Raw genomic sequence first — 25666 nt, 5'->3', positions numbered from 1 at the left:
GATTAAAAACATGCTTGATACTATGAACAGTAGGCTGGGAGAAGCAGAGGAATGAATTAATGACCTAGAAGACAATGTAATGGAAAGTAATAAATCTGAACAAAAGAGAGAAAGAATTTGCAAAATGAGAACAGACTTGAAGTCAGTGATTTTATCAAATGTAATAATATTTGTATTTTAGGAGTCCCAGAAGAAGAGAAAGAGAAAAGGGAACAGAAAATCTATTTAAAGAAATAATAGCAGAAAATTTCCCTAATCTGGAGAAGGAAAGAGACATCCAGATCAAAGAAACACACAGGCCTTCCATCAAAGTCAACAAAAGCAGCCCCACACCAAGACCTATTGTAATTAAATTAGCAAAATATAGGGATAAAGAAAAAAGTGTTAACAGCAGCAAGGCAAAAGTAGTCCTTAACTTACAAGGGAGGACCTATAGGGGTGGGTAGCAGGAGATTTTTCAGCAGGAACTTTGCAAGCCAGAGGGACTGGCAGGATATATTTGGAGTGCCGAATGGGAAAAATCTGCAGCCAAGAATATCCAACAAGGTTATCATTCCAAATAGAAGGAGAGATAAAGAGTTTCCCAGACAAACAGAAACTAAAGGAGTCCATGACCACTAAACCAGTCCTGCAAGAAATACCAAGGGGACTCTGAGTGGAAAGGACAGACCAAAAGTGAAAGTATAAAGACAGGAAACACAAAATCAGTAAAAATGAATATTTCTGTAAAAAAAGATCAGTCAAGGAACTCACAAGAAAAGGATGTAAGATATAAACAACATATACCTAAAATGGGAGGAGAAAAAAAAAATTGGTTCAAAATGAAGTGATCATCAACTTAATATAGACTGCTATATATAGAAGAGGTCATATACAAACCTAGTGGTAACCATATTTCAAAAATCACTAATAAATATGCAAAGAATAGAGAAAAAGAAATCTACATATATCACCAACAAAATATGAAAGACAGAAAGGATCACAGAAAATCTCCAGAAACAACCACAAAACAAGTAATAAAATGGCAATAAATACATATCTATCAAGAAGTACTTTGAATGTAAATGGACTGAATATTCCAATCAAAAGATATAGGGTATCAGAATGGGTGAAAAAATAAGACCCATCTATATGCTGCTTATAAGATACTCAATTTAGGACTAAAGACATTTGCAGAATGAAAGTGAGGGGACAGAGAAATACTTACCATGCAAATCAATATCAAAAGAAGGCCAGAGTAGCAATACTTATTTTGGACAAACCAGACTTTATTTCTTTTTATTTTCTATGAGAATCAATCTTTTTCTTTATTTAAATTCAACTAGCTAACATATAGTACATTATTAGTTTCAGATGTAGAGTTCAGTAATTTATCAGTGGCATATCATACCCAGTGCTTATCACATCATGTGCCTTCCTTAATGCCCATCACCCAATTACCCCATCACCCAGTTACCTCATCCCCCCATTCACCTCCCCTCCAGCAACCCTCAGTTTTTTTCCTAGAGTTTAGAGTATCTCCCACTTTGTTGGACAAACTAGACTTTAAAACAAAGACTGTAATAGATAAAGAAGGGACACTATATATGTGATATAGTGTCCCTTCTTTATCCCTTCTTTGTCCCATGGTAAATGGGACAATCCAACAAGATAGAAGAATTGTAAATATTTATGCACCCAGTATGGGAACACCAAAATGTATCAAATAGTAACAAAAAGGAACTAATCAATACTAATTTAATAATAGTAGAGGACTTTAAGACCTCACTCACTTCAATGGGATATAGCATCTAAACAGAAAATAAACAAGGAAATGGTGGCTTTGAATGTCACAGTGGACCAGATAGGCTTAACAGATATATTCAGAACATTCCATCCTAAAACAGCAGAATACACATTCTTTTCAAGGGCACATGGAACATTCTCCAGAATAGGTCACATATTGGGCCACAAAAACGGGACTCAACAAATACAAGAAGAATGAAGTCATACCATGCATCTTTTCATGTACCTATGAAACTAGAGGTCAACACAAGAAAAAGCCTGGAAAGATCACAAATACATGGAGGTTAAAGAACATTTTAACTAAAGAATGAAAGGGTCAACCAGAAAGTAAAAGAAGAAACAAAAAATTATATGGAAACAAATGAAAATGGAAATACCTGGTCCAAAACCTTTGGGATGCAGCAAAAGTGGCCTTAAGAGGGAAGTATATAGGAATATAGGCCTATCTCAAGAAGCAAGAAAAAGCTCAAATCAACAACCTAACCTTACACATAAAGGAGTTAGAAAAGCGAACAAAGCCTAAAGCCAGTAAAAGGAAGGAAATCATAAGCATTAGAGCAGAAATAAATGATATGGAAACTAAAAAAACAATGGAAAAAATCAGTGAAACCAGGACCTGGTTCTCTGAAAAAAAAAAAAAAAAAAAAAAACAACAAAAAACAGTAAAATTGTTACACTTCTAGCCTGATTTATCAAAAAGAGAAAGGACCCAAATAAATAAAATAAAAAATGAGAGAGAACTAACAACCAACACCACAGAAATACAACATTTATAAGAGAATATTATGAAAAATTATATGCCAAAAAATTGGACAATCTGGAAGAAATGGATAAATTCCTAGAAACATAAATCACCAAAACTGTAACAGGAGGAAGTAGAATACTTGAACAGACTTATAACCAGAAAAGAAATTGAATCAGTAATCAAAAAACTTTCCACAAACAAAAATCCTGGCCAGATGGCTTCACAGGGGAATTCTACCAAACATTTAAGGAAGAGTTAATACCCGTTCTTCTCATACTGTTCCAAAATAGAAAAGGAAGGAAATAGAAAAGGAAGGAAAATTTTCAAATTCATTCTATGAGGCCAGCATTACCCTGATACCAAACCAGATAAAGACAACACAAAAAAAAGAAAACTACAGGCCCATATCTCTCATGAACATAGACACCAAAATCCTCAATAAAATACTAATATTAGCAAATTGAATGCAACATATGTTAAAAAGAATCATTCATCATCATCAAGTGGGATTTATTTCTGGGTGTCCAGTGTGGTTCAATAATCACAAATCAATCTACCTGATACTCCACATTCATAAAATAAAGAATAAGAATCCTATCATCACTTTTTTAAAAAAAGATTTATTTATTTGAGACAGAATGGGGGTGAGAGAGAGAGAGGGCAAGAGAGAGCACAAGCTGGGGCAAGGGTAGGGTAGAGAAAGAGAGAGAGAGAGAGAAGCAGGCTGTCCACCGAACAGGGAGCCCAGTGTGGGGCTTGATCCCATGATTCCTGTGATCATGACCTGAGCCAAAGGCAGAGGCTTTAACCCACTGAGCCACCCAGGTGCCCCAGGAATCTGTTGTATTTCTATATACCAATAATGAAGCAGCAGAAAGAGAAATCAAGGAATCAGTCCCATTTATAATTGCACCAAAACCAATAAAATACCCAAGAATAAGTTTAAATAAAGTGGTAAAACACCTGTACTCTGAAAACTATAAAACACTGATGAAAGAAATTGAAGATGATGCAAAGAAATGGAAAAGGCATTCCATGCTCATGGATTGCAAGAAAAAATATTGTTAAAATATCTGTACTACACAAAGCAATGTACACATTTAATGCAATCTCTGTTAAATACCACCAGCATTTTTCACAGAGCTAGAACAAGAAATCCTAATATTGGTATGGAACCACAAAAGACCCTGAATAGCCAAATCAGTCTTGAGAAAGAAAAGCAAAGGTGGAGGCTTTGCAATTCTGGACTTCATGGTACATTACAAAGCTGTAGTAATCAACACAGTATGGCATTGGCACAAAAATAGACATGAAGATCAATGGAACAGAATCAAAAACCCAGAAATGAATCCACAGTTGTATGGTCAATTAACCTTTGACAAAGTGGGTAGGGATATGCAATTGGTAAAAGAATATCTCTTCAACAAATGGTGTTCGGAAAGCTAGATAGCCACATGCAAAAAGAATGAAACTGGACCACTTTCCTAACACGACCACTTTCTTAACACTATACAAAAAAAATAAACTCAAAACTGATTAAGGACCTAAACCTGGGACCTGAAGCCATAAAGATCCTAGAAGAGAATACAGGCAGTAACCTCTTGGACATCAGCCATAGCAACTTATTTCTAGATAGGTCTTCTGAGGCAAGGGAAATAAAAGCAAAAATAATGTATTGGGACTATGTCACAGTAAAAAACTTCTGCACATTGAAGGAAACAGTCAACAAAACTAAAAGGCAACCTATGGAATGGAAGAAGGTATTAGCAAATGACATACCCATAAAGGGTAAGTATCCAAAATACACAAGGATCTTATAAAGTTCAACACCCAGAAAGCAAATGATCCAGTCAAAAAATGGGTACAAGACATGAATAGACATTTTTCCACAGAAGACATGCAGATGGCAAACACATACATGAAAAGATGCTCAACATCACTCATCAGCAGGGAAATACAAATCAAAACTTCAATGAGATATCTCCTCACACTGTCAGAATGGCTAAAAATAAAAAGAAATAACAAAGGGGATGTGGGGATGTGGAAAAGGGGGGAATGTGAGGATGTGGAAAAAGGGGGGAATGCCAACTGGTGCAGCCATTCTGGAAGACAGTATGAAGGTTTCTCAAAAAGTTAAAAATAGAACTACCCTATGATTCTATAATGGCACTACTAGGTATTTACCCAAAGAATACAAAAGCACTAATTCAAAGGAATATGTTCACCCTGATGCATACAGAAGCATTATATATAATAACTAAATTATGGAAACAGCCCAATTGTCCATCCATTGAGAAATGGATAAAGAATATGTACACATACAATGGAATATTACTCAGCCATCAAAAAGAAACGAAATCTTGCCATTTGCAATGATATGGATAGAGTTAGTGTTGTGCTAAGTCAGAGAAAGAAAGACAGATACCATATGGTTTCACTCATATGTAGAATTTTTAAAAAGATTTTATTTATCCTAGAGAGGGTGAGTGAACAAGCGCAAGCAGGGGAGGGGGAGAGGTGTAGAAGGAGAGGGAGAAGCATAATCCCCAGTGAGCAGGGAGCCTGATGTGGGGGGGAGGGGTTGATCCCAGGACCCTAAGATCATGACCTGAGATAAAGGCAGACACTTAACTGACTGAGCCACCCAGGAACCCCTATATGTAGAATATAAGAAACAATACAAATGAGCAAACGGAAAAAAGAGAGAGGTAAACCAAGAAATAGACTCTTAACTATAGAGAACAAACTGATGGTTACCAGAAGGGAGGTAGATGGGGGATGGGTTAACTAGGTGATGGAGATTAAGGAATGCACTTTCTGTGATGAGCACTAGGTATTGTATATAAGTGTTGAATTACTATAATGTAATCTTGATACTAATAATATACTGTATATTAGTTAACTGGAATTTAAATAAAAACTAAAAACAGTAAGTAGGTAAATAATAGTGCAGTGAAAGAAAAAAAGTGTTCTAAATTCTATGAGGTCTTAAATCTTAAGAATGAACGAGAAAAATCTGGATGTGTAGTTAAGATTTAGAGGGAAAGGAAGATTAACTCAAGCTCATTAATTAGTGCATGCTGCTTAAATTCACAATGTTGGCAAAAAAGAAGGTTTTTAAATAACACATTATGAGAATATGCCAATACGGCAGTGTATTCATTAGGAAAAATGTCAAATATCTGGAGAATGTTGAAGTTCTGTTGAAAAGAATGACTTATTTTAATGTTTGTATTGAGTCTAGACTTCAAAATGATCTTTTTTTTTGTTTTTTTTTTTTAAAGAAAAGATCCTTGAAATGACATCTACCCTATTAAAACAGTCAATTAAATTTATTTTTAGAACTTCCCAAACCATGGAGTGTGACATTCATACAAAGTTATCTCTACCCTTACCCTCTTTAGAAAAATCTTACTTCATAATATTTTCTGTGAGAATACTGCAGTATGTTTTACACTTTGTACCATACTATAGTTTTCTAGTGCTTTTTCCAGTATACCTATGTATAATTTGCTCTATTTTTTTCTATTGAAAAGACCTCCGACAATTCACAATGGCTTCCATATCTCTTAGGTGTTGCTCACAATACTAGATATTATGGCATAGACTATGGCCTGAAAAGAAAGATATAGTGAAATATACCAATGGACTCTTACATGAAAAGAATGAATTATATGTATGCTCACTGATTTTATGTACATGTTAATTCATAGAATAAAAAATATAAATATACACACATTCAAAATGTTAATAGTGGTTTTCTCTGAGAGTTGGCAAAGGTGGTGGAGGTTTATGATTGAAGATGTGCTTTTTACTCTTATTTCTGTGATATCTGATTTTTTTTTTAACAAGTATGCATTCCCTCAAAAACCAAGGAAAGGGCACATACTGATTCAAAATAAATAAATAGAAAATAAAAGTAATATATTGTGATTTGCTTATAGTAGAAATTTTGGGAAACTGAAAGTTACAGAGAAGAAAACAGAAATCTTAAGTTGGGAAGATACAACATAAAAATAACCAGAACTCAACATTTATTAGTATTCCAGTGACAGACTCTGGCATCAAAAAACATTTCTAGCTATAAGACTAGAAATAACCTTGTACCACCTTATAATCATGGTGCCAGGCCCAAATTTTGCTCCCAGATTATTTTGTTATCCTTATGAATGAGTAAAGGTATAAAGTCAGGATAGAAAAGTCACGTGCTTGGAGAGGTTTCAATTTATACTACTGGTAAACTTCCTTTTTGTCTTGATGGTGAGAGGGTACTATCCTGACCTTCTGCAAATAGTCAGTACTGTCTGATTACTGAGGATCTCTTTGACTTCTGGAACAATGTCATCTACATTTGACAGGCAGGTTGGTAGGTGGGAGAAAGGCATGAATAATATGTGCTCTAAAAAGACTGGCTGTACAGAAGCAAGAGAAGAAAGGGCCTCTGAGTATTATTTGCCAGTTGTTGGGTCCATGGTCAAAGGAATGAGACTGATATAAAGCAAAAGTCAAGCAAAGCTTTATTTTGCAACAAGCATCGAGAATCAAACCAAGCGTTCGGGCCGCCTCTTTCAGAGAGTTACAGACTAACTTTTATAAAGCAAAGGCCATGTGATTGGGCCTGGCCACACACAGGTGGCCAATGAGATTGTAACACACAGAGAAAGCTGCACAGTCATGCTAGGTCACACATGGGTGGCCATTTGAATTACAGTTCACCCCATAGTAACTATTTGAACTAGTCTATCACCTTGGTTAGAATTGGCGCCCTAAAGTCGGGGGCCCACACTCCTTGGTAGCTAGGGAGACAGTATGTGCGCCTCACTGATTGGATGTCTCCACCTGGTCTGACTCATCCCTGCATTCGGGCTGTTATCTCCACCTGACCTGACCCAACCTTGTATTTGGGCTCTTCTCTCAGGGACTGGTCGACCATATTTTACTGGTTTTGTGGACTTGCTTTTAAGTAAGTCCCCTGGGAGGGGGGCAGGTCAGTTTAAGTTTTATTGCATAAACAAAATGGCTGTTCAACTGACGTGGAGCCACTCTGACTAAATAGGCCCTTACACCAATGATCTTAACAAAGCCTCCTGTAGAAAAGGGGTCTGGTCTACTCCAAAGTGTGGCAGGTGTGGCACAAATGGAAAAGAACCCACGTCCAACTTGAGAGATTCTATTTACCTGAGAAGCAGACTTTCAGTTCCCTGGTCAAACTGTTAAAGGAAGTGGGGCTGATGTCTCAGAATACTTTGTCTGTAACTAGAGTGAATCATATATTCCAGTTTTCTCAGGTCAGTCCTAGTTAGCTGCTGTTTCCTTGGCCTAATTGTTGATAGTCTCCTCTTTTATTCTCAGAAGTATCCTGAAAGGTCAAGTATTTGGCATTCTTCTTATGGCTGAACTGTTGGGTAAAACATCATAGTGGATGTGGCGGAATATTGATGGTTTGCAAAATGGCCATTCTCAACCATGATCTCTTTTATCATCTTCCATTAGAGACGTCAGGAAAATGAAATACTCACTTTTGTAGCCTTCTTGCAGCTAGGATTGGCCATGCTACAAAGTTTTGGCCAATGAGAACTTTCTGGGAAAGATCAAAATCTATTGCTATTGACTTTCTCTCTTCGTCCTATTTTGGGGTTGCAAGAGTCACCTTGAAACTGAGTGAAGGGCCAAGAATATGTCAGAGACTAAGCAAGCTCTAACAGTGTTGGCCCCGTTGATCCTGTATCAGCAGTCAGCTAACCTGAGAGCAAATTATAACTATTTGTTTTAGTGCCTTTTAGTTGGTTTTCTGTTACCTGCGGCTAAAATCAGTCCCAGCATGCATAATGGGTTATTTTCTTTTTTAATTTTAGATCAGTCAGTTGTGCCAGGCCTGGGAATCAACCTCTTCTTGGGATGTAGTTTACTGCCCTTTGGTGATGGCAAGTCAATCCTTTTAATGTTTCTCATTCAAGAGAATGAGATGCGAATGCCAAATGCAACTGCCCAAGCACAAAAAAGACAGGGTGTGTAGGGTCAGAATGCAGGAAACGGGGGAAAGGAACAAGTTTGTCTCCTTTCATCGGAAGGAGTTCTTATTTTGGAAATATAGCATTTATTTTTTGAGAAGTCTAAGCACGGTGCATTTGGCAAGGTCTAGTCATTTTTCATCTTCCCCACTAATGTCTTTAGGGAGGGAAAAGATAAATCTGAATGTCATCAGGATACATATGGAGCTGAGGGCCACAGTTCCTAATTAAGTCCTCTCCAAAGACCCACTTGGATGTCTTGGCATAGGAGATAAACAGACTACCCAAAGATGTCTTTTTTTCCCCCCATAGCCATCAAAAGACCCCAGATTACCTTGTGTTAATGAGAGTGGTAGGAGAGGGCTAAGATACTTAATAACACCCCGCCTCATGCTGGCTAGATGGCAAGGTCCTGGTTCTCTGATAATAACTACTTTAAGGGGATAGGTATTTTATTGCAATGCTGCTGAGGAAACAGAATCCCAATCAGAGCAGGCCCTGAAGCAATTTGAGTCTTGCCAACTAACCCCAAATAGAATGCACTTGAACTTGCCAGGAATCAGAATGGCATTTTCTTGAAGGGAGAGAAAAGTAATTTGGGGAACACAAAATCTTTTGAAAGGTTCTCCTTTGCCTTCCCAAGGTTCATATTTCCACTGAGTCCAATAGTGTGGTAGTTAAAAAAAAAAAAATATGTTTATCCTATGTTTTTCCAAAGGGTTCCCTCTATCTCTTACTATATTGAGAACCTCCCAGGAAATTATCAGTGCTTTTCCTGACTCTGGTTCTACCAGTCCCTGTCAAAATTAAGCCAAATGATTCAAGAATTCATCTGTGAGGATAGATAAGGGTGTCTTTCCATTTACATTAGTTACCTGGATTCTGGTTTTGATAACTGATCATCAAAACAGCCCAGACAGCAAAACAGAACTCACATTTTTGTCAACTTTTTTTTTTTTTTCCCCCTAAACGGAAGCCTAGATGAGACTACACCAAGAGAGATGATTCTACATTTTTGGCAAGAAAAGTACTTTAATCTAGATACATAGTTCATTTCCCTAGAGAAGGAAGTTCAGATCAGCAAATGGCCTATTTTTCCATGAAATTTGTGCTAAAAAAATGGATGTAAGTGCCTACAATTTTTCAAATTTGGTCATGGAGATTGCAGCCTTTTTTCACCCGAAGTTTCTCTCAATCCATCTTTCACTAGCTTACTTTTCAGGAAAAGTTAACAATGACTGAATTTTAAAATCTGATTTACATGTCTAATTCCTAATGGAAATTAGGATTAGGTAGAAGACATGCTGAATTGCTTAATGATAATAAAAGTTGAGACTTACTGGCAGAGGGTGAGGAAGGGGTCCAAAGGTTTGGAGAACTGGGAATGTGAGAGTGGGCTGGGAACCCCAACAGCTGATCGTATTTTGCACGAGAGTATGGAAGACCGTTTTCCCAGGTGATGATGAATGTGCTGGTGGGAGGGGCACCAGAATCACTGAGAAGCTCTAAAGCTCTGTAGAAGAGGTTAATAGAAGATGATGCTATACAACTGGGCCCCTGATAGCAAAGAGGGTGAAGAAAATCTGAAATATTAGAATATAGCTGGCAAACAGTTCAACCACCAGGAGAAAGATACAGACGATTGCCACAATAAGTGACAAAATCAGAGTGGCAACCAGGGGTCTCTCTCTGCAGAGAGCTATGGAGATGCGGAATGGCATACAGTATTCCTAGAGGCAAGACAGACGGGCAGGCAAATGATAAGGATACTACTTGATTTACATAATCCATATAAACCAGGGACAGGTGATCGGGAAGCTAACAATAGCCCCAACAAAACACATGATCTGCTACTTAGTTTTTGGACCTATGCCAATTCTTGGATGCCAGGACCCTATGAGGAGTGATCCTGCAACACCTTGCTAACTTTTTTTTTTTTTTAAGATTTTATTTATTTGTTTGTTTGTTTGTTTAATTATTTGTCAGAGAGAGAGAAAGCACAAGCAGGCAGAGTGGCAGGCAGAGGCAGAGAGAGAAGCAGGCTCCCTGCCGAGCAAGGACCCTCGGGATCATGACCTGGGCTGAAGGGAGCAGACTTAACCGACTGAGCCACCCAGGCGTCCCCACCATGCTACATTTAATCAGTAGTATTTCTCTACATCTCTCCCCAAATAGATGTACCCATTTACTAGGGTATCTTGCGTTGGGGGAAAGGAGAACACACAGGTTTCTGGCGATTGTTCAGCCAGAGACTGATTTTCATTGGTGTCTTAGGACCCAAAGTGCCACCATGATTCCCAGTGGGTGGTAAAAGGAGTCTTACCTCAGGACTGGCTTATTGTGAATCCACCTGGTCCATGGGCCTACAAAGATGTTACTTCCTTGTTCCTCCAATATACAATTGGAAGTGACAGTCTTGGCAGTTGGCAGAACACTCAGATTGGTTCCTGGACCTGTGAGGTAAGAGATGTCATAGAAAGGGAAGGTTGGGAGCACCTGGGTGGTGAGGTTGGTTAAGCGTCCAGCTCTTGGTTTCAGATCAAGCCCCGTGTCAGGCTCGATGCTCAGTGCAGAGTCTACTTGAGATTCTCTCTCGCGCTCTCTCTGCCTCCTCTCCACTCATGCTCTCTCTCTCTGAAATAAATAAATCTTAAAAAAAAAATAAAGGAAGTTCAATTCTAAGTCTCTAAATTTTGCCCTTCCTTCAAACTCTCTATCCCTGGCCCAGATAGTAAATCAAAAGAAATACCATATCCTGTGCGGAAGGTTAATGCCGTTCTTTCCTGCAGGGATGGTGGTCCCCCAAATCCCCATTTAGTTACTAGTCTGACCTCTACAGACACTAGAGGTTTCACACTGAGTGAGAGTCGAATGCGTAAACAACCAAGTCAGAGCCTTGGTGGCAGCTGTTGGGCTGGATGTCGTTTGTCTGTTTCTTCCTCCCCTCCTCCCTTCTTTTCCTCCCTCCCTCCGTCCATTCTTTCTGCAGAATGACACAGCCTCTGGCATGTGGCACGCAGCCATTTATCTAGCAGATGCATTCTTTTCCATCGCCCTTAGAAAGGAGGCCAATGAGCAGTTTGCATTCCCAGGAGACAGCAAAGAGTATACATTTAGTTAGGACCTTTCTCTGTATCAATATTCACTTCTCCACCTTTAGTCATGATATAGTCTGAAGGGACCCACATCATTCATCTGTACATCACATTCTTCCACTGTATTGGTAACATGGTAACTGAATCAGATAAGCAAGAAGTCACAAGTACCTAAGACGCATGCGTTCCAGAGCGTAGGTGCTAACCCTATGAAAATCCAGGGGCTCTCAGTGAAATTGGTAGCAACCTGGAGTTTGGGGGCATACTATATCTAATTCAAAATGACACACATTCTCACATCTCCCACTACTACAGATACCAAGCACAATGCTTGGTAAATGTCTTCTGGACTTCTGGAGGCATTACATTCCATATTTGAGAATACTGCTTCTTTGCCTTTAATAAAGAACATGAACTGACAGTTTTTAAATATAGGAGAGTCTGCAGCAAGTCTACGCTATGAAGTAAACAGTCCTACACCTAGACCTTGCAACCTGGCAAATCCTGTAGTGCTAAAGGTATCTATAGTGGGAAAGGACACTGTGTAGAGTTTATAGCAAGCTCCAAAGAAGAGTTGCTATGTGGAACTCTAGGGTTCTAGAACAGCACTATGTAACAGAACTTACTGCACTGTTGAAATGTTCTATGCAATATGGTAGCTGCTGGCCGCATAAACTGCCAAGCACTTGAAGTGTGGCTAGTGTTATTTCATCTATCTGCCTGCCTGCCTATTTATTTATTTATTTATTTATCTATCATCTATCTACCTATCTGGCTAATGTTTTACTTAATTTAATTGTTTGGGATTTTAAAATATTTTAAAATAAAATTTTAAAACAAGAGGAACAGAAAACACTAGTGATTGCCTGGGGCTATGGAAAGGGGCTCCAGAGGGTATGGGGGGAGTATTTAGGGTGATGGAACTGTCCTGTATATTGATTGCTTATACAACCAACAGGTCAGACATTAAAGGATGATTTTACTGGATGTAAATGATAACTCCATCTTTTTAAAAAAGAGACTGATAAGACAGCTAAAAACTTACTCTGTGAGGAAAAAAAATAGGGCTTATGTTTTTCTCTCATGGATAAAAACAATGACTTTGGGCATAAAGGAACAATAAAATGAGAGATCTTCCATATACAAAATTTTAAAAATGTTTTTAAGAAAAATATGCAGAGGTAATACTTCTTCTGGTATTTGATTTAATTAATGTGCACTTCTTTTCTGGGAATAAAAATGTTGAAAGTGGTTATTTTTAAATTCCACAGAAGTTTCAGGTAAGAAGCAAGGTATTAGAACAAAAGAGGGCTCAAAAACTAGTTCTATAAAGCATTTACTGTAAAAATACCGCTTGTAATTAAAAAAAAGAAAAATTTATTTCTTTACAGTTAAAAACATGCAGTAAGTATTTGGACAAAACAGTCAAGTTTTCTTGAAAGGAAAATTAAAATGTAATGTATTACGCATAAGCTACATATTTAGCTCAAACTAGATCTAGTTGTTTCATAAGAACTAATTTCCAAATATACATCTATGAATTTACACACTGGTATTTAGCGGCTCGTCAAAAATCTATCTGTAAATTAAAAAGTTAAGCAACACTGTCTTTGCCTTTTCAGCTTGCAGCTGCTGCCAGTCAGCCGGTAGTGCCTGGCTATAAAGGCGAATTTCTTGGTACTGCCAACTGCAGCATGGGCTCCTCAGAGAGGCTGCTGTCTGGGTTACTTTCCTCTTGGCCATTTATGATGTGGGCATATCAGGTCCTTGCTCTCAGCCAGGAAGGAATACAATGTATTTCAAGTCTCTGAAAATGGAGGAGTCTAAAGTCACACCGCACTGTGTTTACTTCAAAGCAAAGGTGCAATCCAGGAGGGTCCTCAGCAGGCTGATTTTTAAAGTATCTCCTCTTTGGTTTAGGATTCTACTTCATCCCCATCACTTTCATCGTTGCTGTCACTCTCTTCCTTGTCTTCTCCCCTCCTTAACCTTTTTCAGATACTTACTAGCTAAAATCATCTCAGGTAATAAACCTGCAAGAAACTAAAAAACTTCCGATTCCTCTTTAGTATTTCACAAACCATTGAACGCTTCCTTTTCTTTTCCACTGCCATGTCTCCAGGAATAGGTGGCTAGATACTGAACAAGGAGTTCCGCAACCTTGGTCACCAGCACCTGTGCCTCCTGATTGATGGTGAACACCTGGGTGGGGGCGGGGAAAGCTCTTCACGATGACCCGGATATGGGACATGCGTCGTTGCTTCCGCATTTGTCTCTGCGGCAACTGCGTCCGCCATCTTCTCCGCCACGCACACGTGGTCTGCTGGGACCTGTGGTGAGCGTGTGAGACCGGCATGGAGGGTGTGGGTGGGCTCATTTTACTTAATTAATTAAAATTTAAGCATAAGTAGCTTCATGTGGTCAGTAGCTATCCTATTGAACAATGCAGCTCTAGAGCAAATCCATTTCAGCCGTAGCACGGATTTATACCATTAAGAAAGCAGTTCCTGCTTGCTGTTAGATATGGTAGAGAGGAGGGAGTATATGATCCTGGGAGGTAAGACATGTGTGGCCAGAACCAATCTTCATTAGCTGGATTCTCTCACCTGTTGAGTCATAAATTTGGGTGGGCTCAGTAGTACTCTATTATAAGATGGTGGAAGTGGTCCATCCCAGATTGGTCATGAGAAGGGCAGTGAGTGGACCTGATTTTTTGCACGGGTAGATGACCTAGACTACTGAATGCCATCCGCTTCCATTGTATTGCTGCCTCTCCTTCAGCTCAGATCCATAGCTGTTCGGTGTATACCTTTGGAAGCAATCACAGATGATGATGAAGACTGAGCTTGGCTTACTGTTGGGTCTGTTTTATGTGTCAGTATGAGCTGAAAATGGATTGATGCTACTCTGCAGCCCAATGAGGAGTGACTTTAATAGATGTCAGTTTGGAAAATCTTCCCAATGGGCAAAACCCTGGGTTGTGGAGGTGGTCATTCACTTTGTGTTGAAGGAGACAGTTTAAGGTAAGACTATACATTGATTCATGGGCAGAAACATCATCTGGCTAGTTGGTCATGGCCCTGAAAGGAAAAAGTATTGGGTGGATAGGGGACGAGGAGGATTTACTTCCCAGTAAACCTGCATGCAGGATTCCAACTCAGATTCTGTATCCAGAGAGCCCAATCTAACACATGTTTTAATGCTTTACATGCATTATCTCATTTTGTAGGAAAAAGATTCACAATAGTCCCCAGCACTATTTTTCCCTCATATTCTCAAGATTCATTAGCTGTTTGGCAAATAATGAGCAAGTAAAGCTGCCCCTGAGGTGTGAAGAAATGCTGTTCCTATAGTTATTTTCTTAAGAAGACTGCTGCTAGATGGTGGCTCTGAGGAAGAGCAAAGGTTTTCTTGGTCATTGATCAATGGGAGGAATTGGTTAAAATTATGGGAAGTTTGACTTAGGGCAGCAACAAGATAATGCTAATGTCATCAAGCAGGGGCACAATCTTCTCCTGTGTGAGGTCTGATAGATGCTCGTTTGGTCTCTAGTAATCAGTGTCTAACCCACCTCACCTACCCACGTATGTGGGTGCCAGGGATAGGAAGGTTGGGGAGCCATTTTCCAGTAACATGTTACAGACGGTGTTCAGTGTTCCTGCTATACTTGCTGTAACAACCACCCCAAAGCTTACTGGTGTAAAACATTATATTAATGGATTTTGTGGTTCAGTAATTTTGGACAGAGCTTGTCTCTGCTCCACACTTTCTGGGGTCTTAGCTGGCAAAACGTAAAGCTGGGAGTGATTCAATAGCTGGAGGCTAGGATTATCTAAAGGTGTCCCACTCACAGATCTATAGTGATGCGTACTGTTGTCTGGTCCCACTCACAGATCTGTAGTGATGCTTACCATTGTCTGGAGCCTCAGGTGGTCTGACCAGAATACATATATGTGGCCTCTTTATTGATTCTCTTTCTGTGATAGAACAGAGGCTGGGTTTTGTGAACATCCCAAGAGAGAAAGGCAGATGTGTATGGCATTTTTATGATCTAGCATCAGAACTCGTATAACTTCACTTTTGCCATATGTATTGGTAGAAGCCAAAGTTTCACCCATATTCAAGGAAATGGTAACCTACAGACTACCACTTGATGGGAGAACTGTCCAGGATACCTGGTGTCTTAACCATCTCAGTTGCTATAACATTGACTGGGTGGCTTAAACAGTAGAAATTTATTCCTCACAGTTGTAGAGGTTGGGAAGTCCAAGGTCAAGATATCAGCAGGTTCTCAGGAAGGGTACTCTTCTTGCAGGTGGCCACCATCCTGTTGGGTCCTCAGATGACAGAGAGAGGAAGTGCTGGTGTCTCCTCCTCCTTTTATAAGGGCACTAATCTCATCATGGGGCTCTACCCTCATTACCTCATCCAAACCTAATTAGCTCCCAAAGTTCCCATTTTCTAATACCATCACATTAAGGGTTAGGGTTTCAGCATGTAAATTTTGGGGGCACACAAATATTCAGTCCATAACGCCTGGTAGGAAGGGCATGTGCAATGGAGATATTATTATGGTCATTTCTGAAAAATAACAACTTGCTTATAAACAATATACTTCCTAAGATTTTCTCTCTTCAGTGTATACTTATCTGTGTACTACTGCCTGACTGGTTTGGGTGTTAGGATGAAAGACTATTTTTTCTTACATATTTGTTGAAATCAACCGAAGTGAATGTCTGGGATTCCTAAAGGCTCTGCAAAAAACCAAATGCCCATAATGAGGACAGATGACATGTTACTTCTCAGTTCTGTCATGATCTGTGTTCACTTCCAGTTGGGGCCCATTTCCTACTCTGGCCAGGACACTGCTTAGATATCAGTCCTCAACTTTGTATGTAGACATTTGATATTTAAAAATTATTTAAGGACAGTTAGTTATTGTCAGTAGAGAATCTCAATTATCCCTTAAACTTTGATTCTTAAAAGAATGAGAAGGAAGCAGGAGGCAGGCCAAAAAAACTATGATTTTCATGAGTCAAAAATAGTAGTTGCATAAATTTAGTAACCTCATGTCAACATCACCACCAAAATAGAGAAAGAAAGCAAATACTACCACATCTTCTGTCTCCCTTATGCCTAAATACCTTTCTTTATCTCTCTACTTCTGTGAATGGAATAGAGCCAGCATCTGGGCATGAGATAGTTCTAAAGAAAAATCAAGACTTAAATATGGGCTCATACTATAGACAGAAAAGAGATACAGTGGACTCTGGAAAATGATCTTCCTGAAATCTCAATATGAATAATAAAATCAATGCATGGCAACTACATCTGGAATGCATGTAATTCCACTTTCCAAATGAATATACTTATATTCTTTTTTAAAGATTTATTTATTTGAGTGGGGAGGGGCAGAGGGAGAAGGAGAGAGCAACTCAAGCAGATATCTCCTGAGCACAGAGCCCGATGTGAGGCTTGATCTTGTGACCCTAAGATTCCAACCTGAGCTGAAAATAAGAGTCAGACGCTTAACTGGCTGTGCTACTCAGGTGCCCCACAAATGAGTATACTTTAAAATCAACAATTTGGATTTATTTTCCAAGAAGTTCACTTAAGTTTTTTTCATGTCTCTCCTCCCTCCCAGCATACATACCACATTCTATTTGATTGCTTAAAACTTTCTAGCATTTCCCCCAGTTTTATGGAGTTTGGATTGTTCAGGGATATGTTTGACAAAATGAGGATGTTTGGGTGAGATGTGTCAAAATGAGGAAAAATACTGATGGCCTATTGCTTTGGTGTGAAGAGACAGTGACATTCCTGGGCAGGATGAAGTCACAGGCAGGTTTTGTGCCATGAACCTTTTTAATGTGTGTGATTCAAGAAAACTTTAGCCACACTGAATGCATTATTTGGTGGTTTGTTCTTGCTCATAGGGAGAAATTTTCTATTTGAAAATGGGAGGTGAAAAATGTTTTACTTTTAGATTCTGAAAGCAATCTTGTCTTGACATAAGCAAGATACCAAACCCTGCCAGTTCTACCCAAGAAGAAACTGGCTTGCTCCCTTTGGGGTACACCACTGCAGAGTTACAAAGTTTGACCCCATGCAGATGTTTCTTAGTGGTTTGTTTTGTTCTACTTGGAACATCTGTGAAGCAACATTTATCTTTATATAAGCTCTTTCAGATTCCTTTTAACTGACTTTTAGAAGTTTAATTATTTCTTTGTAGTGGAAAAGAATTATTTGACAATTAGAAGTTTCACAAGTATCAGCTCAAAGTTGATTTTTTTTAATAAAGAAAGTAAAACTAATACCAGGTTATATTTCTTATTTCTCAGCAAAATTTTTTCAGTAATTTTGATATAAATACTAACATTTTTGGCAGATGCTTTTAAGTTCTTAAATATATTACTTCACTTGCTTTTCATCACAGACCTATATGAAGTAGGTACGTTAGTTCTATTTTACAGGTAAGGAAATCAGTCACAGAGAGGTTAATAAAATTGATTAAGGTCACATATGTAAAAGTGGCTGAGCCTAGAGCTAAGCCTAGATCTGTCTGATGTTCAAGACCAAGCTTTTTCCACTTTAAGACATTGCTTCTCAAGTCTCCAAGTTGTACATTTTCTTACAAGTCACTAAGTTGTACATTTTCTTACAAGTCCACAAATTACCACTGGAACGAGTAAGGGATTCAGTGAATCTGGCTTCTCTTCTTTTTGGGCCATGGCAAGAATGCATTTCTAAGTCTGCCAAGGGCTTATGGCTGGATAATAAGAGTTCTGGTTGATAGACTGTACAGAGAGAGGGTGTGTATGTGTGTGTGTATGTATTACATTTATGTATATATATAATTTCCAGGCCATAAAATCTTCTGTATGGTTCTCTATATTTTCTTCCCCCATATTCCAGGGGATGGCAACATCCAGGTTCACCTTATAAACTGTACCCTTTGGAAGATGGCGGAGCCTCTGTCTGTCTGGGTCCTTGCGTGACTATACGGAAGTTCTCTCCTGGCAACAACTGGATTTTATGTGAGTGAGAAATAAGCGTGTATTTTGAGATTTTGGAATTTGTAGGCTAGAATAGCTAGCACTGATTTCACAGTACTAATCCCTGTATTAGTTAAGTGGTGTGCTATTGTAGCAGAGACTTAAAATGTGTGACATGGCTCAGCAGTTCCATATCAGAAACAGAAACACTGGAGTTCTGTCTTATGCAATGACAGATTTTTTGATAAAATCATTAGCCTGAGAAAACTTGCCATCAGATCTTGTGACTACCCACACTCTAGCTTCAGGGTACAAGAGTGTGTATTGGTTGTAATTGGTTGCCACTAGCAAAAGCATTGCAAGAAAGAAATGAGCCTAGGAAAGATGTCTGGTTTGGAAAGAGACATTGAAGAGAATAGAGAAAGCCCAGAAATCAAACACCTTAGAAAGCTCGAAAATTTCACTCTGCTGGACCCTGAAACAGTAAAAGTAAGGTAGAAATGTTTTGAGTAATGGAGATCCATTAAAAATCAGCCTTAGGTAAAAATTCTTTCAATAATAGCCATCATTTGCATATCTAAAACCTGACTGATGTGCTATGCTAAATTTAACTAAATTGATTATTAACCTTGAGATACCTTTAGTGGCATAAAGAACTGCCAGAAGCTATGAAATTTGAATGTCATAAAAATACATCCTAGATCAAATTTGTAGGGAGAGTGCCCCATGTGAATAAGCAGACCATAGTGGTGGCTAGGGGTGGTGATGGTGGTGATTTTTTCCCTCACTTCACCAAAAACACCCATGAGTTACTCAGTTATCGAGCACTTCCCGTAAGCCTGGTGTAATCATAATGAGACCAAAATTGGGTGTACAAAAGCAGAGGTGACACAGAGTCAAAATACAAAGTAAAACATGAAGAACGGCCAAAAGAGAGAGAAAAAATGTTACAGGGTTTCAGGAATGGAACCAACTGCCAGCTGGAGCATTTACAAAAGATTCATGTCAGGCAGAGCATTTGACGTGGGTTTCAAAGGCCGGGGAGGACTTTGATACATATCAGCAGTGGTGGGCAAGGACATTGTAGGTGAGCAGCAAGGCAGGCTAAAAGGCGTCCTCTCGGGCTGTCATGTATTTAGATTTAAAACATACACTAGACAGTTGAGGACCCTGGATTTGGCACTGAGAATGTGTTCTTCAGGAGTATGTTAGTGTGGGGACTTTCCAATATTAGCCACTGTAATATTATGTATATTTGGCCTATGGTTGGGGCCAGGGGAGCAGAATGGAACATCAGTTGCAGAGAATAAAATGGAGAAAGAAGACCTGTTTTGCAGATCATTGCAGTAGTCTTGGTGGTGGGAAGGCCAAGGATGGACAGACTGTGGAAGAGACCGGCTCAGGCAATGCCTGAATATGGGAGACAGAGGATAGGTTCAAGATGTAGGATGAAAAATTGGTGAACCTTGATTTCTCAGTCTGTCCATTCGTATGGAAAGGTACTAACGCATTTTATTTTGTCAGAATTTTGTGAAATCCAAAGTGCTGAACTGGTCATAACCTCTCTCTATTAAGATAAGTTATAAAATGTGAAAAGAAGTATGGCGGCACTATAAAGGAGCAACCAGATAGGGCAAACATCTCAAGATTAAGTGTATTCTGTTGCCTTAGTGCAAAAGTCTTTAAGTTTGGGGTCCTGGGTGGCTCAGTTGGTTAAACATCCGACTTTTGATTTTAGCTCAGGTCATGATCTAAGGGTTGGGAGATTGAGCCACATATTAGGCTCTGTGCTGGGCATGGAGTCTGCTTAAAATTCGGTCTTTTCATCTCATTCCGTCCCTCTAAGAGATTGAAGGAAATTCTCTCTCCCTCTCTCAAAAGAAAAAAAAGTAAGTTTGATCATAGGGAGAATCAAGTGTCTGTGTGTATACGCATACATGTACAGTTAACTACTGACATTTCTAAATCATGGTTGCTGTAGGGAATTATGATCATTTGCTTGAAAGTTATTAAAATGTTTCTTACAAGAAAAGTGCTGGGCTTAGGGCAAGCAGGAGACCAGGGAGGTGGAAAGCCACAGTGGTGGCCTGGGCCCATCACCAGCCACTGTGCCAGGATGGATGCAGGCAGGTGAAGAGGTCTGTCCAATTCATAAATTGTCACAGAGCAAAGACCCCACCCCACCGTGGTAAGACTTGGAGGTGGAGACAGTCACCAGAGGTGCCCTGCACAGGGAATGGAATGCTTAGAGAGTGAGAAAGGAAGGAAAAAAAGACTCTACCAAGACCAGTATAACCATTTAGATGAAAACTGGACTAGGGCAAGTAAAAAGGAAAAGTATGTCAGCCTCAATCTTGGATGTAAATGCAAGAATCCGAAGTGAAATTTTACTAAGCTAGATCCTAAATAAGCTATTATTAAATCAGATTCAGTGCTAATAAAAAAATTCAGAGCTGTATTAATTAAAGTGAATTTAAACTATTAGACAAAGAGGGCCTCAGTGATTTGGAGAGCACTGACTTGTTCCTGTGTATGTGAGCACTGTGGCGGTGGGGAGTTGGGGGAGAGGTGTGGTGCTCCTGGTTAGCTCCATGTCACGTGTTTCAGCCATGGTTCCTCCGTGGCATTGCTTCATTATCTCTTAGGACAGTGAGTTTCAAATTTTAGTGCAAATTGGAATCACCTAGAGAGCTTTAAAAAATTCTGCCTGCTGGGTCCCCCCTCAGATTTTTTTATTTCATAGATTATGAGTGAGGGCCTGAGAATTTGCTTCTTAAATAAAATTCCCAGGTGATGATGATGCTACTGATCTGGGACCAGATTTTACTGAAACATCATTATCATCCACGTGTCTTATGAAATAGATCACGATGAGTTGCAGGTCCCAGGAAAGGTAAAAAAGGAATATGGGTATGCCTGATCACTCTCTTAAGGTAAAAGAAGTTACACATCTCAGTTTCCTTCTCATTTTACCGGTGAGAACCTAGTCATCCAGTTATATCTAACTACATCCAACAGCGAGCTGGTCTGAAAAATGTGATCTATAGGCAGTGGGGTATTGGGGAAATCTCTTCCAGTTCTGTACTTAGTCATATCACACTGGTAGCTTGAAACATGCTATAGCATAATTATAGCAAAGACACTGGCAAACACTACCAGTTAGGGCTCCCCCCAGTGCAAAGGCCAGTTGTCAAACATTTACCAGACCCTACTGTTTGTAGTCACCACATTTCAGTATCAACTCTGTTACAGTGGGTGGTGGGGAGATAAAGAAATAAATTTTGATGGACAATTAGCAGCTTCTGGGATAATGACCAACTGGGCTTTGTTCTAAAAATGCAAAGGTGGATAAATATCCACTAAATAATGACCTACATAGAAAAATCTCTTAAAATAATAGATTAATGTAATGAATTAACATGTGGTTATCTCAATAGATGTAGAAAATGTACCAGATAAAATTTAACACAGGTATGTGATAGATTCAATTAGCAAACAGGAACAAGAATCTTGATACAGGCTGTTGAGGAGGAAAAACTTGTCTTCTCCTCTCTTAGTTTAAGTAATTGAGGGTCTGTAAATTAAACTGATCAAAGGCAGATTAAGCAAGAGAGAAAACAAAGTTATCCCTGTATCCATTTAAATGCAAGCTCAACGAAAATGTAGCTCAAAATGACAGTAGGAATTTGGGGCTTATATCCCATCCTGATAGGAAAAGAGGAAGGGCATGGGAAAACAAATGACTTTTAGGAAAGATAAATAGGCCTTTTGGAGAATAGATGGGAGATATGATAGTTTTATGATAATTGCCTATTTAGGCAATTTCTTAATGCAGTGCTGCTTTCTTTTCACTGGTGATGGGAGTTAAACTTCTCTGGTTGCAAAATTCCTGGGGAAGGGGTTTATGACAGTTGACTTCTTTCAGGAGACTCTGCTTTTAGCCTGTTAAGAGGAGCTCAGAAAATAAATAAATAAATAAATAAATAGAACCAAAACAAAACCTCTTCCTGTATCTGTTGATTCTAAAATGCCATCAGCTTAAAATAATCCTTATGTACAGTAGATTATTCTGGATTCCTTCAAGAGTATCTATGTATAGAAAACCTGAAGCAAACATAAGGGTGCATCTGTTTTTAAAAAACTTTGGCCTAAAAATGACACATTCTACTTCTGTTGACATTCCATTTACTAGCATGTAGTCACGTGGATAAATCTAAATGCCAGGGAGGCTGGGAAATGTTACTCTGGAATATCGATAGAAGAGAAGAGCTAGCAGTCTCTGCTATCATCTTCCCTTGCTTATATCTCTCTATGGTCCTTAGCACCACCAAGCGTACGCACTGACTTTGTGTCCTCTTTACTAAAATGTAAGTTTTATAAGGGAGGATAACTTTATTCAGTATACCAGTATATCTGTAGCCCAGTGGGGGACTTGGAATATGGTAAACATTCAGTAAATATTGATTTAATGACTGTAATCGATATTATATCAAAAATCAATGCAAAGGCTCATCCTTCCACAAAGGGGACTCGAAGTCTTGATTGCAGCTGACTGAGAGAATGATGGTGCCAGGTACAAACATAGGGAAAAATGAGAGAGTTGAATTTTTTCAATAAATATAAATGGAAATTTCTGTCAGTCCAGTCCGTGTAAGCTCTGATAGGTTAGTTGGACAAACTAAAGGCTGGGGCTGGGTCCACTGAGCTGGTTATTATGTGCATCATTGTTGTAGGTGAAACTCTCAGAGGAATGAGATTGTCAAGGAGGAGATATACAAAGAATGGAGCAGAAACTATGGGGAAAGGGAGGAAGGAGGACCTTGTTGGAGAAGGCAGAGTTCCTGTGGTTCTAAAGATAAGCGAGTAAGCAGAGTAGTGAAGAATCAAGGAATCCACAAGAGAGAATTTCAAGGCATATGACGTCTTTATTAAGGTGTGTAGAGAGTTATAACAAAACAGAAGAAGAGAAACTGAAGGGATCTTGAGAAACATCATCTAGCTGTATGATCAGGAAGACTAAGAGACTACAGATTTGGGCGAAGACTCTTGGACCCATCCTCTGTGTTAGTTTCCTATGCTGCTATAAAAAACAAAAGAACAGACCACAAACTTGGTAACCTAAAAGAACACACATTTATTTTCTTACTCTTCTGGAAGTCAGAAATCTGAAATGGGTTTCACGGGGCTAAAACAAGGTGTCAGCAGGGCTGTCTTCCCTCCAGGGGCTTTAGGAGGGAAATCAGATTCTTTGCCTTTTCTACCTTCTAAAGCTGCATTCCTTGGATCGTGGACCCTGCCTCTGTTTTCAAGTTCAGTGGTGTGGTGTCTTGAAGTCTTTCTCTTTGTTGCATTTTCACATTGCCTTTACCTCTCTGAAATTCAGTTTCTTCATCTGTAAGTGCAGATGATAGTAATATCTACCTTGGAGAGCTGTGATGATTGAATAAGTTAATGTGTTAAAAGTGCTCAGAATTTAGCAAACTCTCAGTACACATCAGTGTCTATTGTTTTTACTACTATTACTACTACTACAACTAGAGGCTTTTTGGCTCATGTCTCATGTATATTTATGAAAGAGTTCTAGAAAGATCACTTTGTGCAACTTGGAGGTCATATAAATGCAGTTTTACAACATCAAAGAAGAAGTTAAGTCCTTCATAATGAAATCTCGGTTTAAACACCAATTTGTCTGGCCCTTAGCAAGTAATTTCATTTCTTTGGGCTTTATTGGCAAAATGAAGGGCTTTTATTGTATGGTTTCCAAGATCCTTTCCAGCTTTATTTTCCTATGGCTATATTCACTGGACTTCTCCCTGTGGGGGAGGAATCATGACGTTTGTTTACCATTATTCCTAGAACCTAGCATAGTACCCAGCACTTTGTAGGCCTTCAATAAATATTTATTACATAAATGAATAGCATAGTTGCACTGAAGTCCATGTAGTGAAGAGAACCATGGACTAGGTTTTTATTTTTACTACAAAGTGGATTTTTATGACTTGGGCTTATGTCTTAGGATTTTTCTGTTCCTCATTATAAAAGGGAAGGGAGTAATGCTACCAAAGTAACACTGCAAAGCAGGCATGGGGTGAAAATTAATCTATTATAATTGAGTCTTTGGGCAAAAATGCTAGTTCAAGTTCAGTAGCAACCAGGAGTATTTTTTGATAATGTTTATGTATTAATGTTGATGGTTTTGCAATGAGAAATATATTCATAAATATAACAACTTAATACTTGAAAACTTAAAACTTGAATGAAAGCTCATTAATATACAATAGCATTGGTATCTTGGTGGCAGTGAATGAGAAGGGAGTGTTTCCATGCTTGGATGAACGGTAAAGGCAGGAGGGAAAGACATTAAATATAGGAAGTGAGAAAGAGGGAAGTGGTCAAGAGGAAACTTGGAGTGGGCACTCAAAAGAATGGGCTATAGGCAGCAACAGAGGAAAGGGAAGCCTTTGCCATCAGGGAATTATCAGAAATACTTGATATGGGTCTGGGCTTTCTATACTTACACAGGATAGGATCTTGAGTAAATTTTTTTTTTTTTTAATAGCAAAGTAGTCAGTGATTCCCAAATGTTGGATGATGTGAGACATACAAAAGTATGGTATCCGTCCATGAAACTCAATATATTAAACCTTCATTCATGGACAACTGTGGTAGTTTGAATGCTTACACGGTAAAAAAGATATTACTATGTCCATTTCATGATGAGAAAATTGTAGTTCTGAAAGTTGATCAAGTACATTTATTTTGAAAGGCAAAGGACTTGATTGTGAACTTAATTATTTTGTCTAATGCCAAAACCTAACATGCTCCCATTACAGTATGTTGTGGGTCTTTTTGGTTCTATTTGTTCTGACAGTGTAATTCATTGGGAGACTGAATTTACCATGGAAAGGTCCCAGAATACCTCTTATTTCAATATTTCAAGATCTAATACTATTTCTGGAAGTAATGACCAATGATAAGATTGGAGACATCATAACTCTAGGAAATGTCAGATAATACAGTGTTGTTAAGGGATTT

At 38.8% G+C, this 25666-nt stretch overlaps 1 long non-coding RNA gene across 2 annotated transcripts in view; it reads left to right on the top strand.

The window, feature by feature from the left end:
• The window catches only part of LOC116581977, a 78987-nt gene extending 53718 nt beyond the window's left edge, over nt 1–25269 (top strand). The window contains exons 1-3 of one of the 2 annotated variants that reach the window (XR_004282330.1): nt 13937–13971; nt 18552–18673; nt 25191–25269. This is a non-coding gene — a long non-coding RNA (uncharacterized LOC116581977). Of the gene's footprint in view, nt 1–13936; nt 13972–18551; nt 18674–25190 lie in introns of those variants that run through there. The other variant, XR_004282331.1, reaches the window with a different exon arrangement.
• The last annotated feature ends 397 nt before the right edge of the window (nt 25270–25666 follow it).

The sequence above is a fragment of the Mustela erminea genome, chromosome 21, assembly GCF_009829155.1.
Source record: "Mustela erminea isolate mMusErm1 chromosome 21, mMusErm1.Pri, whole genome shotgun sequence".
NCBI lineage: Eukaryota > Metazoa > Chordata > Mammalia > Carnivora > Mustelidae > Mustela > Mustela erminea.
Note: the sequence above shows the minus strand (reverse complement) of the source record. Positions and strands in the feature narration are given on the sequence as shown.